At 43.3% G+C, this 17,726-nt stretch overlaps 1 protein-coding gene across 5 annotated transcripts in view; it reads right to left on the reverse strand.

The window, feature by feature from the left end:
• Nucleotides 1-13,541, reverse strand: part of LOC144478909 (A disintegrin and metalloproteinase with thrombospondin motifs like) — a 33,174-nt gene extending 19,633 nt beyond the window's left edge. Inside the window, exons 1-3 of one of the 5 annotated variants that reach the window (XM_078197278.1) lie at nucleotides 13,069-13,541; nucleotides 12,227-12,298; nucleotides 10,839-11,189 (exon numbers count right to left, since the gene is read on the reverse strand). The gene's annotated coding sequence lies outside the window, so the exon portion shown is untranslated. The remainder of the gene's footprint in view (nucleotides 1-10,838; nucleotides 11,190-12,226; nucleotides 12,299-13,068) is intronic. The other 4 variants (XM_078197277.1, XM_078197280.1, XM_078197279.1 and 1 more) reach the window with 4 other exon arrangements.
• Nucleotides 13,542-17,726: the final 4,185 nt, after the last annotated feature.

Below are 17,726 nucleotides of genomic sequence, written 5' to 3' on the forward strand. Positions count from 1 at the left end.
TTGGCCGCGTAGTATCTGTCCCCATTGTCGAGGTCGTTAACATTACACAAACGCGGATTACGACGCAACAGCTGAAAACTTTGTCTCACCGAGAATGTCCTTGCGTGGATAGGTACCGCATGACTGATTTTCGCATCGTTGCTTCTTGCATAACCAGATGCGATTACGGGTGTGCACCAACCCTCCTTCCCCTCCGTCCGCTCCCACCCTGGTTCTACCAGCAAGTTGCAGGTAACGATCGATCGATGACACCTTTTACGCAATCGATGTTTCTTTCTTCATTTCCGATAATAGTTGAAAAGGTCATTCTACCGTAGCGCGCCAACGCCGCGTCCACCCCCTTGATATTCTTTCGCGAGAAGACTTTAGACGTCTCTACCGAGACTCTTTGCTTTTGTCGCTCGAGCTAGTTGCAACGATTGCAAATAATTTTGTAGACATTGTCTAGGATTTTTCATGGTAAAGAACGTTGAATACTTTCAACGCTCGACACAGATGTGCATATTGATTGTGTGAAACGCTTTGAATAAATCGCTAACCTAACATATCGAAACGTGAAAGGAAAGTTAAGCCAGCCAGCGGAATGTAGTTAAACATTTCGGATATACGCGACAGTTATTCGAATCGAAGGTTCTCGGTAACTGTATTATTCTCGAGCTTCGTTCAACTGTTTTTGGACAGTTATATTTGGGACCATTTTGGGCCCTGCGTGGATCGCAGCCGCGAGCACACGATTTTCCACCGAATTTGACAAGGAACGCGCAACCGGTCTTACGGCGAGTACACGTCTCTCTGGTTTCCAACCTTGACATGTATTCAGCCGGCGTAAACCCAGGATCCACGGTGAATCGAGCAAGTCGAAAACCAAAGGAGTGTGGCAGCGGCTTTATCTTGCATCGCATCAGGTCGGGTCGTCGTCGGGGTATAACCAGGTATTGCCACGGGCCTCGTCCGTGGCCGACGCGACACGACGCGTCGTTCTGCCGTCAGCTACGTGAAATGAAAAAAAACGAAGAACGTGTTCCGACGCTACGTTGCGTCGAGTATTTAAGATCGATATCTGTCGAGTCGGTAACGCGAACCAAAACGCGAGCTCGCCGTCTTATGCGCGCGGACCATGAAAATCCGGTAGACGAGGCTGACGGTTGGGCCAATGATTTTAAAAGCCGCATGACGCATTTCCGTCGACAGGTCGAAAGCCTCTTGCTTCTTCCTCTTCTGAGGTGACCGGAACGGAATTTCAACCGACGGAGTCGTCGCGTGGTAAACACCAAGTTTATACGACACAACGATTCGTTGTCGGCAAAATATTAGATATGGCATTCGTGGATTTGTTTGGTGTGTTAGGAAATACAATGAATCGGCATTAACACTTTATCGACCGGTCATGCAGTCGTAAAAATTTTCGTTTCTATTTTGATCTTATTTATCTTATTAATCACGAAAGGTATTTAATATTTAAAAATTTATATAATAATATTGAAGCTTGTAGTAGAATTTAACACACTTATCCCAATAATAGATAACAAATTAAGGGTTACTATGGCAACCGATTCACAGGCTACCGATCGGTGGAAAAAGCCGATTTATAGGCTACCGGTCGATAAAGTGTTAATTGTTAAACAAATGTACTTGTTGTACGATAGAATAATTTTGGACCGTAATCGATCGAGTGCTTGACGGAATTATTTTTAATCGATTTGCCAAAGTAGTTGCGCGGTTATCGTTTATATGCAATGTTTTTCAATTGAGTAGGAAACTGAATAAGTTTGAGTTAAACACTACAAACATAGTGGTGTATTTAGTAATTTATATGTTACATTATGCACGGGTAAAATATTTTCTCGCCGCGTAACAAAGCAGTAACAAAATAACAAGTAAAAATATTTATTTGCAAATACGAAATATTAATATTTTTTGTCTGCTTCCTCGATCGACATCCTATTAAAATCCTCTCCTATCTCTCGCTATCTCTCCAGACCACGCTTCTTTAAGTTGCGGATGCGGTAGAAAGTTAGCGTCAAAGTAGTTTTGCAAGCATTTTGCGTGCCTTGTAATCCACCGAAATTGTTAACACATTCTCCTCCCAATGCGATAATTGAGAGCGTAGAATGTAAATATGGGATCTCTCCGGTCAAGGATAGCGATTAGAAGAGTAAACGCTAAGAGTAAATGCTGGTTGTAAACGCAAGTTGCAACTTGATTGTCGTTGTAACAATAACTATTATCTTTAATGATGGCCAAGCTGCGCGTGTAGCAAGTAGAAACAACCGTTTCACAAAAGTCGGGACTTTAATCTCGGCAGCGTTAAATTAGTAATCTCCCAGGTTACTTCGAGCTAACGAATAAACGAAGAAAACACGAAACGTTGTTTGATGGTATTTCGAGATTCGAGCAAAGTACGAACATTTGTAAACTGTTGGTAGGAATAACATCGCTATACGTATACGAGTTGTTTCATTCTAGAGATAATCGCGTGCAACGATTAAAAAAAAAAATGGTTCACCTGTACAGACACAGCACCAATATTCCCGTCATTCGTGCATCGTGATCGTGTCTATTACGACACTCGAACGGTTTTTCGCTAGAGAAATTTCATTGATGCCTGTGAAACGTGACTGCGTCGGATTATTTATACGTAGAATGAAATCACAAAAAATCACAGTATGCAGTGAAACGCGCATACGTTGCATAGAAATGATTTACATCCTGCTAATTGGCCTCTATTTCTCGACAAGGTCTGCACGCGCCAGGACGAACTGTTTAACATAACGTTTCTAATAAACTAAAACGCTCGAACTACATCCGAAAATCAGTCTGGCAAGCTTATTTTCCTCTCGTACAGACACGAAAATATGTTTTTGTTCCATAATAGATGCACCGATATCAAACGATTCGGAAAGTTGCTAATAACACTTTATTAACGTTTCGTTGGTTCGCAAACGCGATGGAATATACGCAGGTAAGATATTTTATTCATTATATTTTACGATCAAAGTTCGTTTAGGTATTAACGTATTTAATTTAAAAAAGTAGAATAAGTTCGATCATAGAATTGAAAACTATACAGTGGAAGGATTCAACTAGAATTAATTGTTACGATGTCGGAACGATATGTGTATAGTTCGAACACTGCCGTCTACAATACGAAAAATTGTGCTTTAAAATAAGATGTGGGCCAATCTCGCACAGCGATCGAATAGGTATTTCGAAGTATAACAAGCCGAATACCCGGAAGTGATTTACAACTAGCACAAAGTTAAGCAATGCCAGCGCAGAAAATGATTCTTTGCCGATTCGGTCCGTCGACGAGCGTCCTGCCGTGGCGCTTCGTGTCAAATTTCAAAAGCAATTTCCGCTTGGGTAAATGAAAGTTTTTTTTCTCTGGAAACGATCGACTACCTTCTCCGCCGAGATCTCTTGCCACGCTCTCTCGGCTAAGTAACTCTGCTCGAGCTGTAAGCGACAGCGTGAACGCGTCAAGGTTTTGTCGAGATAGCAGCGATACTCGAACGTTGTGCAAAATCGTTCGCGATCAAAATTGAACCGACTCGCTGTGGTTTCCGTAACCGGAACGATACAAAAATTATAGTTCTTTATGCAACAGTGTCAACAGCGGCGAACTGTTCCACCCCCTCCTCCCTACCCCGTCCCCACGGTGTATTATACTGTATACAGTTTCTATCTCGCGATTAAAGAAAGAAATCGAATCTATTGCACTCCCTAGTAGAATGGGGAGGGCATTTATACATATAATCGGTGTGAGTGTAATTATAAATCACTTGAGCCGAAGAGCCGAAGAACTATTGAAGTAAACTCTGCCCACTACTCGCTGCACTTTTCTACGGTAAACTTCTCTCCAGTCGAGCGACGTTTACCCCAACAACTGACTCTGTTTGTTTACCTGGCATACCCTCTTCTATACTCGTAAGAAAGTCTAATCAGCTTTGCTATAGTAAAAGCGAATTAACGTTATATCAATTGACGAAATACTTGACAACAAGTGTTTTTATTTTGAGATATTTTTAAGCTGCTGAACTTCGCTGGTAATACAGAAGAACAGTGATATGATAACGTTATCGTATGATCGTATGGTGGTACGATACTAGTTAGATGGCCCTATAATCATTTTTCGCGGAGTTACCGTCGATCCAAGTTGACTAATTTTTAGCAATTTTTCTGACACGAGGTTCGTTGCTGCGCGTGACTGTTGCAACACGTATATCTATGTTTTGCGTAGATTTTAGGCGTCGACGAGGTGCGAGACACGAAACCCTCGCGACGCGTGCTGGTTACTCCCGACTACCTGTTGCAGGATAATAAATAAAGGGAAAAGGTAGTTAACGACGCAAGTTTGTCGATAGAAGAATCAGCAAAATTGCCGTTGACAGTAATTAGTACGAAAAGAAACGACTGTAGACGATCGCGAATGATTCGCATTGATTACCGTGGCGGCGATGAAGCAGAGTGGATCATCGATGGGTGTATCAAACGCGGAACGAGCAGCAATCATAGTTTCAGAGACGGTGATGACGATACCGATGACAATCGGCCGCGAGGACGAAGGAGAAACATGTCGCGGACTGTTCACCGACTCTGGCTGTGTACAGTGTAGCACGCTGATATGGTGAAAGCTGATATTTTGTAACACTCCTGCCATTCCGTTCTGTTCCATTCCATTCCACGGTATTGCCCACTGCAGCCATTCGCTGGTTTGCTCGCTCGCTCGCTCGTTCGTTCGTTCTTTCATTCGCTTGCTCCTCGAGCGGCTGAGAGCCGCTCGTCTCTCGTAATCGAATGCGAGAACTCAGTGCCGGCAGCACAATGGTGGGCGCACCCAGAATACATTTTTCTCTTTTCTTGCGTTTTACGTACCGCGAGATTCTCCTTTCCCGGTGCTGGCTCGGCTTATATCCTTGATCCAGCTTCCTGTAACCGACCGACTAGCTAAAAGCGTGTGTCGAGCGATCATTTTTTGTTGTAGATGTCTTACGAATAGAGTTGGAAATTTTGTACGAAATTACAAAACACCTTGTGTTGAAAATTGGTGGCAAATATAAACGATTTCTTGTATTCTACAACTTCAGGAGAATCCCTCCACGATGTTCTACCGCGAATCATTGGAAATCAATTTCAGTTACTATAATCTATAATCTCTAATTGGACGGAATAATTATGAAATCGAAAACGGATGTAGCAGGAAATGGTATTAAATAGTCGACGGTAGCGCGCAGCGGTTAAAAGTAAAGTTTTTAACGAATTTGAATGCGTAGCTAAAAGCTGGTTCAAGAAATTTCTCCGATGTAATACCACTACCGTCTGTCCATTCAGTTTTATCTCGCACCGTAGACGCGTCAAGTACCGTACAATGCTTACTCTTGCAAATTGCATCGCGTCTGATTAAGTAGCGCTATAATTTTTATCTTCCCGCAACCTTTAGTAACAATGACGCTTATTGCGCCACGTTGTATACGATACGTTGGTATTATCGAGAACATTGTTCCATGGCCACCGACTTTTGCTCTCGGAATTGTGTCGAGTTATTTGGGACAAGACTTTTGTTGGATCGTTCGTGGCAGTCGACCGAAGACTAACTTATGCGAAAACGATAGAGAGTTTGGCGAACGGTAATAACGTTACACGATTACAACGAAACGAGCCCTACGTATTAAACGATTAGTCTCGAATTATATTTACAGTGGCGGTGCGACCGAACGGTATTTCCGAATCGACTAGACTCGTCAATTTGTCAACGGTTTAATGGCAGAACTAATCGATGCTCGTAAAGGTTTTCTGTTTTGCGCCTGCACATTCGGTATTTCGATCGCGAGCCCTTCGATCGTAGATCGCGATTGTTCAGCACCCAAGTTGTCAGCTGGCAGCTACCTACTACGTTCACGCGAAGTTCCACGTGAGAGCTTGGCAGGAGAGTTAAATGCTACGGGATTGAAAGTAAACTTTTTCTACCTAGCATTAATCGAACGGCAGTGGAGAAACTGTGAGCCACGTAAACCGTCCCGCGTCGCGTCGGCTTGCTGTATTTTTAATGGCAACAGACGGAAAACCGTTATGTCGCGCGTCGCGTCGTATACGTCGCAAACAACGCGTGTCTTCCCGTTTCCGACACGGGCACAATTTCAATCGAATACTCCACACAGTCACCACGAACTCTGTGCCTCGTCGCCGTATTTGCAACGGCTATACTATACACAACACCGAGAGGAATGTGATTTTCGATGAGTATTCGAGGCATCCGACGAAACAAGGACGCGTTCAGCCGAGTTACAACAAAGTCTAAACGTTTTGCATGTACATAATATGTATATAGTTGTACGTGGTATACGAGTAAACCATACGCTCTATCTCCCGCAGATACCAACAAATTGTATTCCCCTACTCATCCCCAATACAGTACGTAGACATCTGCGAAAGTTAGGGGCGTGCGGCCGGTCCGTTCTATTAATTTTTCCAAGTATACATCCTGTAGTCTTACAGTCTAGATCAAAGTTGTTCAAAATGCATCTAATTAACTAATCCCTCTAACATCCAAAAAAAAGTAGACCGCTCGACCCAATTGTAAAAAAGTTCTTCGATTTTAAAAGGTTTTTTTCATATCCTTTTTTTATTTGGGTCTATTTAAAAAAATATTTACAAATACTAATAGTAGTTAGTAGCGTTTGATTTCCGATACATGAAGCGGTAAGTACTACAAATAGCTTGGCGACATATATCTAAGATATTATGGTTCTAATAAGTCTTTTGCATATTTTCGTTTAATTCTTCTGACTGTGTTCGCATAGCAATTTGCTGTTAGTGGGTTTGGGTGGGTATTGATTCTTTCTTTGGGTTTGTTTGTTAGTCAAATAATTTTTTCCTGTACAAATGGAATGTTTAATCTTTTACAAATGTTGTCATTCTCGACATACTAAGGAGCATCTGTTATCGTGCGATGCGGTTTTAAAAGGTGAAGCAACATTTTGTATAGCCACTATGTATACGACGCGACGAGGAACCTCGTGTATCGTTCATAATTTTGAATAATCGATCGCTGTGACCTGTATCGCGTTATCCAGGGATCTCGGAGTCTAAATTGCCGATCGCTGGAAACTCCGCGGCACCCGGTCTCGACGGAACCCGAACAGCGTTGAATCCGTTCCATACGACTTGCTCCGTCGGTTGCTAATCATCGAACCGCCGTTTCACGTTCCACGTTCCACGATTGTTTAGCAAACGATCGAACGTAATCGCTGGTGGATACCTGTAACCGTGACCCGTTCTCGAAGTTCGTTTATATCGCTTGTAACGATCGTTTCCGCGGCCCGTGCGTTTCTCTTTTTCAGCAGCGGTGAACCGAACGCGTCGATAGTAATCTACCGAACCGAGCATAATCACGGTTGTAACTTAATAAACTGGCGTGTTATATAAATGAAATACTGGTTTGAAACACAACGCGATTCCACTTTATGACTTTACTTTCCAACCCGAGAAAAATAATCCAAAGAAACCAACCGGCTTTTGCGAAAGTGAATCCACTCGAGTAACGTGGTACGGTTTGGTTCAGCCGAGTTCTATGTACTCGTATGTTTGCGCGGTAGACAGGTTGTCTCGTATTTTTCATTTTCGCCAACGTAATCGACGAATACCGTTTCCCGCGTTACGCACGAACTTCGAGTCGACGGGAGACTAGCCGTTTTCGGATACGTGTATTCGCATTTTGCTTTTGCTTCCGGGCTCACGGGAAAAACGTAAATAGTAGTGAGCAGCGAAACGCAACGCACTATGATAATCCTCGTTCAGTCAATGGTAAGTTGTAGTTTGCTCGACTATCCCCGGCCAATTTGGTCGATACGCGATAACGAACTGTTCACGCGAAAGACGGGGGTGTGCGAGAGGGAACGATTTTCAGCCGCGAAAGCGTCCTGCGTTCTCGAGATACGGTATGAATTGAAAACCAAAGGAAGAAATGGTACGACGGAATAAATCTGTACCAGTGGTTGCGATCAAGGAAACGCGGTCGGAGACGGAAGGAAACTGGCTGTGAATATTTCCGCGCAATTAGTAACAGCTTTGCCCACACGTGAAAGCGCCAGGAAATTAAATCAGCTATTCGAGCAAAGGAGCGGAAGTCGGTCTTTGGAATATTCTTCGTCGGGCGTAATACACAATTATATCGAGTTAGCGGTGAAAATATCGCTCGTTGGTAAACTTCGAAGCTAGCTATTCCGTTTCTCGCGGACTTCGCCGATTTAGGATTACTAAAAAATTTTACCACGTTGGATAACACTGTTTTACAGTCGAACGAAAAGAAAACTTCGGCTATTATCTAATTTATATTTTATCGAATGTTTCTTCTCCGTGGTTTCCGCATAATTCGCTGCGTAATCCGCTTCGTTAATTTTCTAGAAGAATTCTTCGCTAAAAGAAAGTAAATGGATTCTTCGTAGATTGAAGTCTCCCCCATAGCCTTTTAGACGTTCGAGAAGAAGAGAAGAGGACGCTCGAAGCACGTTATCGATTATAAGCATAGTACCCCGCTTCGCTGCCAAATTAAAAGCACTCGCAGCTCTTGGGATCATGCGAGTTACGCTGCTCCAAATATGACGATTAATTAAACCGAGTGTTGAGCGGACAGATGCAAAAGCACGTGGAACCATAAGCGGCGGCATTATACAATCGAAGCTGATTTGCCGGTTACGGCGTGTGCAAGCGAGCACTCGGAGATATTGAAAACGAGAGTTCCAATCTATCCGAGCTCTTTCTCCTCGACCCGCCGCGTGCGGTCGACCCGCGGAGGAACGTGCAACGTACCGAAGACCGTCGGAGAAATAGAGAATAGAGAAACGAAAGTGGTCGACTGTCAATGGACCCGAGGTTCGTGCACCAAGTCGACATTTAGCGGTAATTAAGAGTTCGTAGAATCGAAACGTACCGGCGAACGGCCGTCCGCAGAGTATTTGTCTCAAAAAACGGAAAAATACATTTGATGCTCAAAATCGAGTAATCCTGTCCAGTATTTTCATTGAATACTATAACATTGTAATTTTCTATACGAATATAGAATATTGTTGCGACGTATAATACCGTTTTATCGAGTACATATTTGGATGCCAAACTAGCGGAGCCAAATTCTCAAACTTTCCGATTATTAGCTATGTATTTTCAGCCAATATTTTCTGGAGAAAGTTAAGGCTCTATCTTTTCTTGGAAATGAGCACCAGAATTAACATCGAATTCCGTTAAACTCATAATTAAGAAATCGTATAAATATCAAGTATATTCTATGAGACATGACTGAAAAAAGGTAGAAAAATGCGTTTAACGTAATCATTTTCTTACGTTATACATGGTGTCCCAAATTAGAATGTTCAAATTTTGTCAGTGTATTCTATGACACAAAGTAAAAGAAAATGTTATGTAAACATAGGTCATATAGAGCTTTATTAAGAAGTTATAACAAAAATTGAGAAGAGGAATAGTAATCAACTTGCTATTACTTAGATCAACAATAGTGTGATTTTCAGTGTGTTTATGTAAACTATGTTTACTATCTGAGGTAACCAAACATTGAAATGAATTTTCGCCACTAATAGGTATTAGTGTAAAGGATTCGAGGGATCTCGGCTCGTGCGTGCCGCGGCAGGGTAGCGAGTGCTGGTCAAGGGCGCAGTTTATGATTACGATGCGTACGTAGGCTATTTTTGAGATTCAGCGAAACTTTTTGTTTTAATGAGATTTGTTAGATTTAGTATTCTAGCTAAAGGTCCCACACGGCATGGGCTGAATTGCCATTCCTCTTCTGAATTTTTGTTATAACTTCTTAATAAAGCTCTATATGACCTATGTTTACATAACATTTTCTTTTACTTTGTGTCATAGAATACATTGACAAAGTTTGAACATTCAAATTTGGGACACCCTGTATATTAGAATAAACTTGTGCTCGTTCGTCTTTTTTGTTGTAGTTATTTCAGAGATCGTGATCATTTCTAAATATTTCAAGTTTAATTTATTCGTACTCAAGGTCGTGCAAAGGTTGCGTTATTACAGGTCATTGGATTCGTTTCGATCTTAGCTATCGCGATGGCACGATAAACATATGTAATGCAATTTGAAAAGACATCGATGACCTTGAATTCATACAGTTACCATGCCGTTACCACTGCGACGCGCATGTTTCACATATCTTTTGCGACGAGCATAATGGTTGCAATTTGCTAATACGCTATAATTATTTCGGTAAACAAGAATCGGGAACCCGCATGGCATTCACGCGTCTACGCACGTTTTTACCGTCAGAGACAAGGGTGACGCATCGCGCATGCTTATTTTCTCGAAAGACTCAAAGAGTACGGTAGCATAAATATTTAAGGATAATGCTTTCAAGTTGGAACAATAAAATCCGTGATGGATTCTACGCGTGAAAAAAATAAACAAAAAGCTTATTTAAAAAGATGTCTATATATTTGTGTGAACCTTTTTTAATTGTTTTTACCTGTAGAATCTATGCGTGAAGCGGATCCCACGTGCTACCGGAGACTCTCCGCATCTGTACAGACGTTGCATGTCTCGATTCATATACCGACGACTGGTGCTTGCAACACGATCATCGCGTAACAAAAAAATTAGATGCAATCGCGCATTCGGCTTGGTGCTCGGCGATACGAGCTCTCGAAGCGTGCAACTCGGATTTTCGAAACCCGAAGCCGAATAATGGAACGTATCTTGTTCTACCAATTGTTTGGCAAACACCAAACTCGTTTCGTTCTTGTTTGAAATACGAAACGTGTTCGTGTCACGTATTTTACGCGTCTCCAATTTGCCAGAGATTGAAAACTTACGTCATTTATGGTTGAAAAGTGTGGTGCTGCGATCGAGTGCGCGATCTTCCGAAGCCTTCATTTTCCCATATTCGTGACCGTCGAATTCGTCGAGATCATCGCCGTTGACGATAACAGTCGCAAGACGCACAAAACACGCGCGAACGAACGCTGTAAAAGTCTAACAATGAGGGCGAAGTTGCACGATCGCAATCGTATGGTGTTCCCTCCACTCGGTAAACTCGTTCGCGTTAAAAGACCTTGCTTCCGGTGCGATTCCCGTGTACACCAATTTTGTGTTCACTGCACATCGACACACTGTTGGCGGCTTCTTCTCCACGCGATCGTGACGGTACGCGGTCGATCGTAGGACTAGACGTGTTTCAGGAAAACAGTAATTATTGGAAATGAGTCGACATAATTTAAGATCTTTCCAAACTCGTTTCTCTTAACGGAAAAAAACCCGTGGCTCGGATACGCGAACTTTGGTAACGATCAAAGGCAGAGGATGGGTGGATGGAAACGCGGAGAAAATAACGTTTGCTCGGCCGGACAACGTCTACGTTAAAGGAGATTACGAGTATTGAAAATTACATAATTATTTTTCTTGTCTAAGCGTCTATCTAGAGCAGCATGGGGTAGCATAAGCAAAGGTATTCCAGGACTCTCGGCCCGTAAGAACTTTGAAACATGTATCCCCCACTTTACTATTCCCAAGAGAAAAGGAGTAGGAGCGACACGACGGCAACGCGACGCGATACTCCCCGCTTCTCTAATCCTTTCTTCCTTTCTTTGCTTTGGCCACTGGTTAGACGAGAGAGAACGACAGGCTTCAGAGTTCTTACGGTCTGCGAGCACCGGGTAGCTTTCGGTTTAACTTTTTCTTGGCGACTTGCAAGCGTACTGAAAATTTCATCGAAATCGGTCGACAATGAAAACAATGTTTTTACTCATTCTCTAGAAAACTAGCCGGTACGGGATCTCAAAAATGAAAAAGAAAAAAGAAAGCTTTGGAAAGCTGTGAACGCGCTTCCTGCGGCCATTATATATGTATAGCGTGTGCGCGCGACACACCTGTATGCCGTTTTGAATTAGAAACGTTTAAAATCCTAAAGTCGACCATTTTATAAAGACGCGACACACGCGTTTATCGATGCGTAGTCTGTTTTAAGAATTACTTTCTGTAAAACCGAAATACCGACAAACTAGAAGTAAAGGCTTTAAAAAGTTGGCTAAAAAATTTAGACGATCCTTCGATCGAAGGCCCGGTACCAATCGAATGAAAAACGAAAGACGATTCTAAAGTTTTCGTCGTAAAAAACTATCAACGGTGTGGGAGTAAAGTTTTACGGCATCCGTTCATACGCCTTAAGCTAGAAGAAATCATATTTCCGAGTTGCAAAATTTACCTTTTCCATTAGGAAAACTGCGTTTGTACCGTACCGTGAAAAGAGTAAATGCAAATAAATTCCGGACGTAATCTACAACGAGAATTGATCGATTAATCGGTGTATCTGTTTTTCAAAGCGAATTCATTTTACCCGTGCAGTTATCCCGATATTCGTACAATCGAACGCTAAAAGAGTCGTCGTTAACCTTGTTAGTTTTGCGAATTCGACAGGAAACCGTTTGGATGTACATTTTCAAATGTCCTACTTTCGGTTTGGGCGACTGTAAGAAGAATCGATTTTTCGAACCGTCTAGGGGAGAATTTCCTTTTAAGCGGCTACAGAGGTTCTCTCTATCTATCTATCGATCGATCGATGGTAATTCTGCAGCGAAACGAGCCACGACGAGAACCGAGATCGACGGACGTTTAGCAATGCTCGCTTCCCGACACCGAGAACGCGTCACGTAAAAGCCTGAACGGCGAAACGCGTTCGTTCACCGTTCAAGTTTCGTATCGAGTAGCCGGTGAAACTACGTATGTATCTTCGAACGCGTACGAAATCGACTACTTTCGATCGACTCGTGGAAAGACGACCGTATCCAGCTGCCTTGCGGACCGTACTAGTACGCGATAACAGAGACAGGGCCTCTAATTGCAAACGGACAAAACCCGCGTGTACTCGTGTAGAACGAGACGCAGCGTACGCATTCTTTTCTCCGGTTTTTCATCGTTGCCCGTTCAACTCAGTATCTGGCACAAGTGCATCGTACACCGTGCACATACGGAGGACGCGCACTTTCGCTGTCGTTCCGCAGTGAACTAATCCTATCGCGACACACAGCGTTCAGCAGGTATCCTTACGCGTAAACTATTCTCCGGTGTCCTGAATCGCGTCTTTGTCGCGGATATCGGCGTCGACGTCGACGGATGGCCTCCTTTCTATTCGGTTTCTTTGCTTTCGTCGTCGTCTCTTGAGAGAACGAGGAAGGAGTCGACGAAGAAACGAGGAAAAAGCGAGAGCTGTCTCACGAGACGCTTCGTTCTCTCGATCCGGAGGTTTTCGCGTTGCGCGGATTCGAACTCGCGAGCATTATAACCTCGCGGCAAACTTGGTGGCAACTGTAGCGGGCAATCCTTCGCGCGGCAACCCTCGCCTCGGCGCCGAAAACACGCGAGCTCTGGAACAATCGGAGGGGCCGATCGGCAGCCCGATGGCCGATTCGCACCGAGAAAACGGGATCGCGAAAAAGAACCGGGTTGCGAGCAGAGAGCACCGCGGGATTCGAAATTAATGCGAATGCGCGAGCGGACTCGGTCTAACTGCGGACGACGATACCCGTCGACGTCGGTAGCAAAAGCAGAAGGTGGGGAACGGAACCCGGGAACGGGGACCACTCGACACTGGCGATTGTGATCGTTGCACGGCCGTACACGTACCGTGCATGCCACGGACAGAAGGTTGCCTCAGCGTCGATCGCTACGCTACTGGTCATCCGTTCGTTTCAAAATCGGGAAAGTCGCCGATCCGAGAGAGGTTGTCCTTCTCGAAACCCTCTTTCGGTACCGATACTCGTCTCCGCTCTGCACCTCCTCGCCGAACAGTCGCGAGTTTCGAACGATTGAACCCGATCGCGTACCTACATTTAGGTATCGATTACATATCCGCATCTCTGCGTTATTTCGTTCGATTTTCATCGAAAACGAGAATGCTCGGATACCAAGGTAAGAAATCGCGCGGATGGATTTTGAAGCAACCGATTCGAGCCAACAGCAGTGTTCGAGTTGCAAATTTCCCGACGGACGCGTGCAAATACATTCGACGACAGTAGCTTGTTCGCTTGACGGACCGAATCTCCAGTAATTATTACAGGCGAGTTTAGTTTGCAAATCTGGAAGGCTGGAAGTTTGCGAGTCTAGACAGGTCGACGTCAGTCCGCGGTAGAAAATGTATCCTGTTGGAGAAAGATCGGTGAAAAAGACGTTGCTCGTAGCACGGTAAGGAGACAAAGAGCGCAAATAGAAGGGAAACGAACCGGAGGCTTGCGATTAGAGGCAATCGTTTTCCGGTTTTCCGTTCGTGAGCTATAAACCCGGCTGCTTGCTCTTGCCTTTTCCTTCCTGCTTGCTCGCTCCTGCGCCCGGGCAGCGCGTTCCGTTGCTCTGCTCGCCTCGTGAGAGGGAAAGTATTTTATACCACGCTTGGCTTGGCAAGAGAAAGGGGACACGGTTCGCTCCTAATTTCTGTTTTAAGTCGGTGAACCTATATGTATATCGTGGCCGAGCGTGTAACTCGACTCGCTGGGCTATATACGCTGTAACGCCGTCCGTGTGCACGCGTGCACGTATACGCAACGCGCGCGCATCGCGGAGCGTATTGGTGGAGCAACGGAGAATACGCTCAGCCAGCGTACACGCGGATCGGTTTATGGTACAGCGGCATTATTATCGTTCGTATCGTATCGTCTCGTAATAGCTTCGACTGCGATACGACAAAGGTGGAACGAAGGGAAGGAAGGAACAGGGCGAGCAGAGAGCCAAGGCGACGGCGACACGGAGGAGAACGAGCTGCAGGCGGTTCTCTATCGGAGAGACGAGGATGCAGCTTCCTGGCTAAAAGTGAAATCGTCTGTACACCGACTTGTATCATAGCCGTTATTATATGTTATGCCAGGGGTTTGGTCGACGTCGGACCACGCGATTACACCAGCTGTGAATATCGAGTCTCGACATCCGTTCGGACGTCGCTGCGGCAACCCGGCGGCGACTCGTGTCGTTGGCCGATTCGATGAAACCGAACGTGAAACTGTACCGATCGTCGTTTGCCCGTATTAGCTCGCGAAGCGAGCTAAACCCACCGAGCAGTCTGCGCATTGTTTCCAGCTGGCAGCCAGGTTCGCTAACCAAACACGAGACGCAGGTATCTGCGTTAATTACAAAAGTGAAAGTATGGGTCATTTACGATGCTAGCGCGTATCTGTGTACAATATATGCGGATACTCGCGTATGAAATAAAAAGAAATCCGGCGGCCCCTTCTTTCTATTCCTTTTACGTAATTGATCTTGATACTGTTCCTGCCATTCGACTGTTTGTACGCGGTTCTCGAATCGTCCCTTTCGACGGAGACGTTGCTCCGTCGGTGCTCCGTTTTCAAATTAATCGACCTTTGCCTTCCGTCGGTGCTCCGTTTTCAAATTAATCGACCTTTGCCTTCCGGAGAAAGCATATGTTTTTGATCGATCGTTGAAAGGTTCGCTTTGATTAGTTTGCACCATTTCGTTTGATTTCCAAAGTGACTAATATTCTCGAAAACGGATAACGGTTTCGATCCAATCGTATTACGATCGCGTTTCCGTGTCTTTCCTAGTGTTTTGAAATCTATACTGGCCAAGTACATAATGTCGGAATGACGACAACATTTCGAGAATAAGTCGTTTAAACGAAACAACTCTAGGTACAAATGATGCGCGAATAACTTTCATCTCTTCGGATTATTCGTTTTAGCTTTGTACCTTAATTCAAACTCGAGTCAAGTATAACGTCTAATATCGTGTTTGTTAAATGTCGTTGCGCTTACCCAAAGATTTCACGACATCTCAGCAAATACAAAGTGATTTCGTAACTCGTTCGAAGGCAGGTTAGCAAATCCATTTCCACGTCTAATTGGTGACCGACCGTTAGAAATAATATTATTGTCGAACCTAATTTCGCAATAATTAATGTTCTTCCGCGTCTCTGCTCTCTGTATAGGCGTGCGATAGCGGCGCCTCTTGCAAGGAATAAACGAAGCTTCGTTCGAGCTCCGTACAGCGCTAGATAGGATAGTGACGAAGCACTCAAACTGTCAACCAAATTGTCGACAGTCGATTTTTACTAACAATTTCAGCGTTTTCTTCCTACCCGAATCGGCGCTGTGCGAACCCCGAACGGAGTTTCCTAAACATTCAGAAAGTTTTCGAATCAAGCTTATTCGATGCATTAGCGTTACGGTGGAAAATGCACTATTCGCGTTAGCTTGTACACACCAATGTCTATTTCCGAATGTTTCGAAATAGTAAATACGTCAATTCGCACATTTGTTTAAATGCATGTCGAGTGAACAACCCTTTATTAAATGTATGTCTCTGTTTTTGTTTTTTTTTCTTTTTATGAACTGTCAATCCAAGCAAGAAAGATACAAAATTCGTATTCGTATTCGCGACAAGTGGGGTGGTATATCACCGAAGAATCATAATCGCTTAGGTTTTTGGAGGATTTTTACGTTTTCATCGGGAGATGTCATCGTAAAGACACAATTGCAGACTAGATTAGTAAAAAACGTAATCGCAATGAAATGTAGCAATCGCGTTGACTGACTCGAAATCTCTTTGCCCTTGCTGGACAAAAAGTACTTACTTACACAGGTTATTTACTTATAAGAGTGTATCTAATTATTCGAGATTAGTTCGGAACGTAGCGGTCAAAATTGATCAATAACAGACATTGTTATAAAAATTTACAAACCTTTACGATGAAAAAATGTAGAATAGGCTTCCAGCGACACTTCCATATATAAATTCCGTTGCGATGTAATTTAAAATAATTATATAGTTTTACGAACGGATAAATCATGGATGTGTGCATATTAAAAGAATATAGCATGAACACTTGGCTAACTTCCCGTTATAATTTTCTATAGATTTCACACATAATTAATGAATTGTTAACGATGTATCAACAGTCGAAATTGCCGAATTGAACTGAATATTTATTTTAAGTGCCGACACTCCTAACGGTAAATATTTTTCTAATGCCCGTAATGTGTAAAACGAGAAACGAATAATTGCGCGACAAATACAGAAAAGCAAATGGTGACACCATCTATGGTGGCGGGTTTGTCAACTAACTTTCCCTATCTCTACCATGTGTAAGACAAGGATAGAGACAGTATGCGACAAGGAGAGCATCTTTCTGATACTTTCTCTATCGTTGTCGTGCCGTCTACCTGTCCTTGGCTTACACATTACGGACATAGAGTAGAATTGCACTTCTTCCCAAAACTCATTAATAACTTATTAATTATGCAAATGATCTCAACAAAATTGTAACAAGAAATGAGCCCAGACTTCACTTCATATTCTTTTGACGTAAAGATGTATAAATTATAGCTGCAAAGATAATTAAACAATTATTTTCGAGAAATGTATTTAATTGCCTAAGGCTATGTCGGAACACCGCTTCCAAAATTTATCAATGTCTCACTTAGTAGTAATAATTTATGGACATGTGTGATTAAAGAATGTATAGTGGACTTCCAGAAACTTTCACGATACGTTTTGGATTACGATTTATTTTTCGATAAGAGTTTATTTAAGGTTTTTTTGGATAACCGTTGCGACGCAATTTCAAATAATTTTACATTCTTACCGGGAATAACTAATTTTACATCTTATAAACACAAGTTATACATCTGTAGGTATCTTGAATTTAGAATGAAGTCTTGGCTAACTTCTCGTTACAATTTGTTGAGATCTGTTGCATA

Source organism: Augochlora pura, chromosome 3 (genome assembly GCF_028453695.1).
Source record: "Augochlora pura isolate Apur16 chromosome 3, APUR_v2.2.1, whole genome shotgun sequence".
Classification (NCBI taxonomy): Eukaryota; Metazoa; Arthropoda; class Insecta; order Hymenoptera; family Halictidae; genus Augochlora; species Augochlora pura.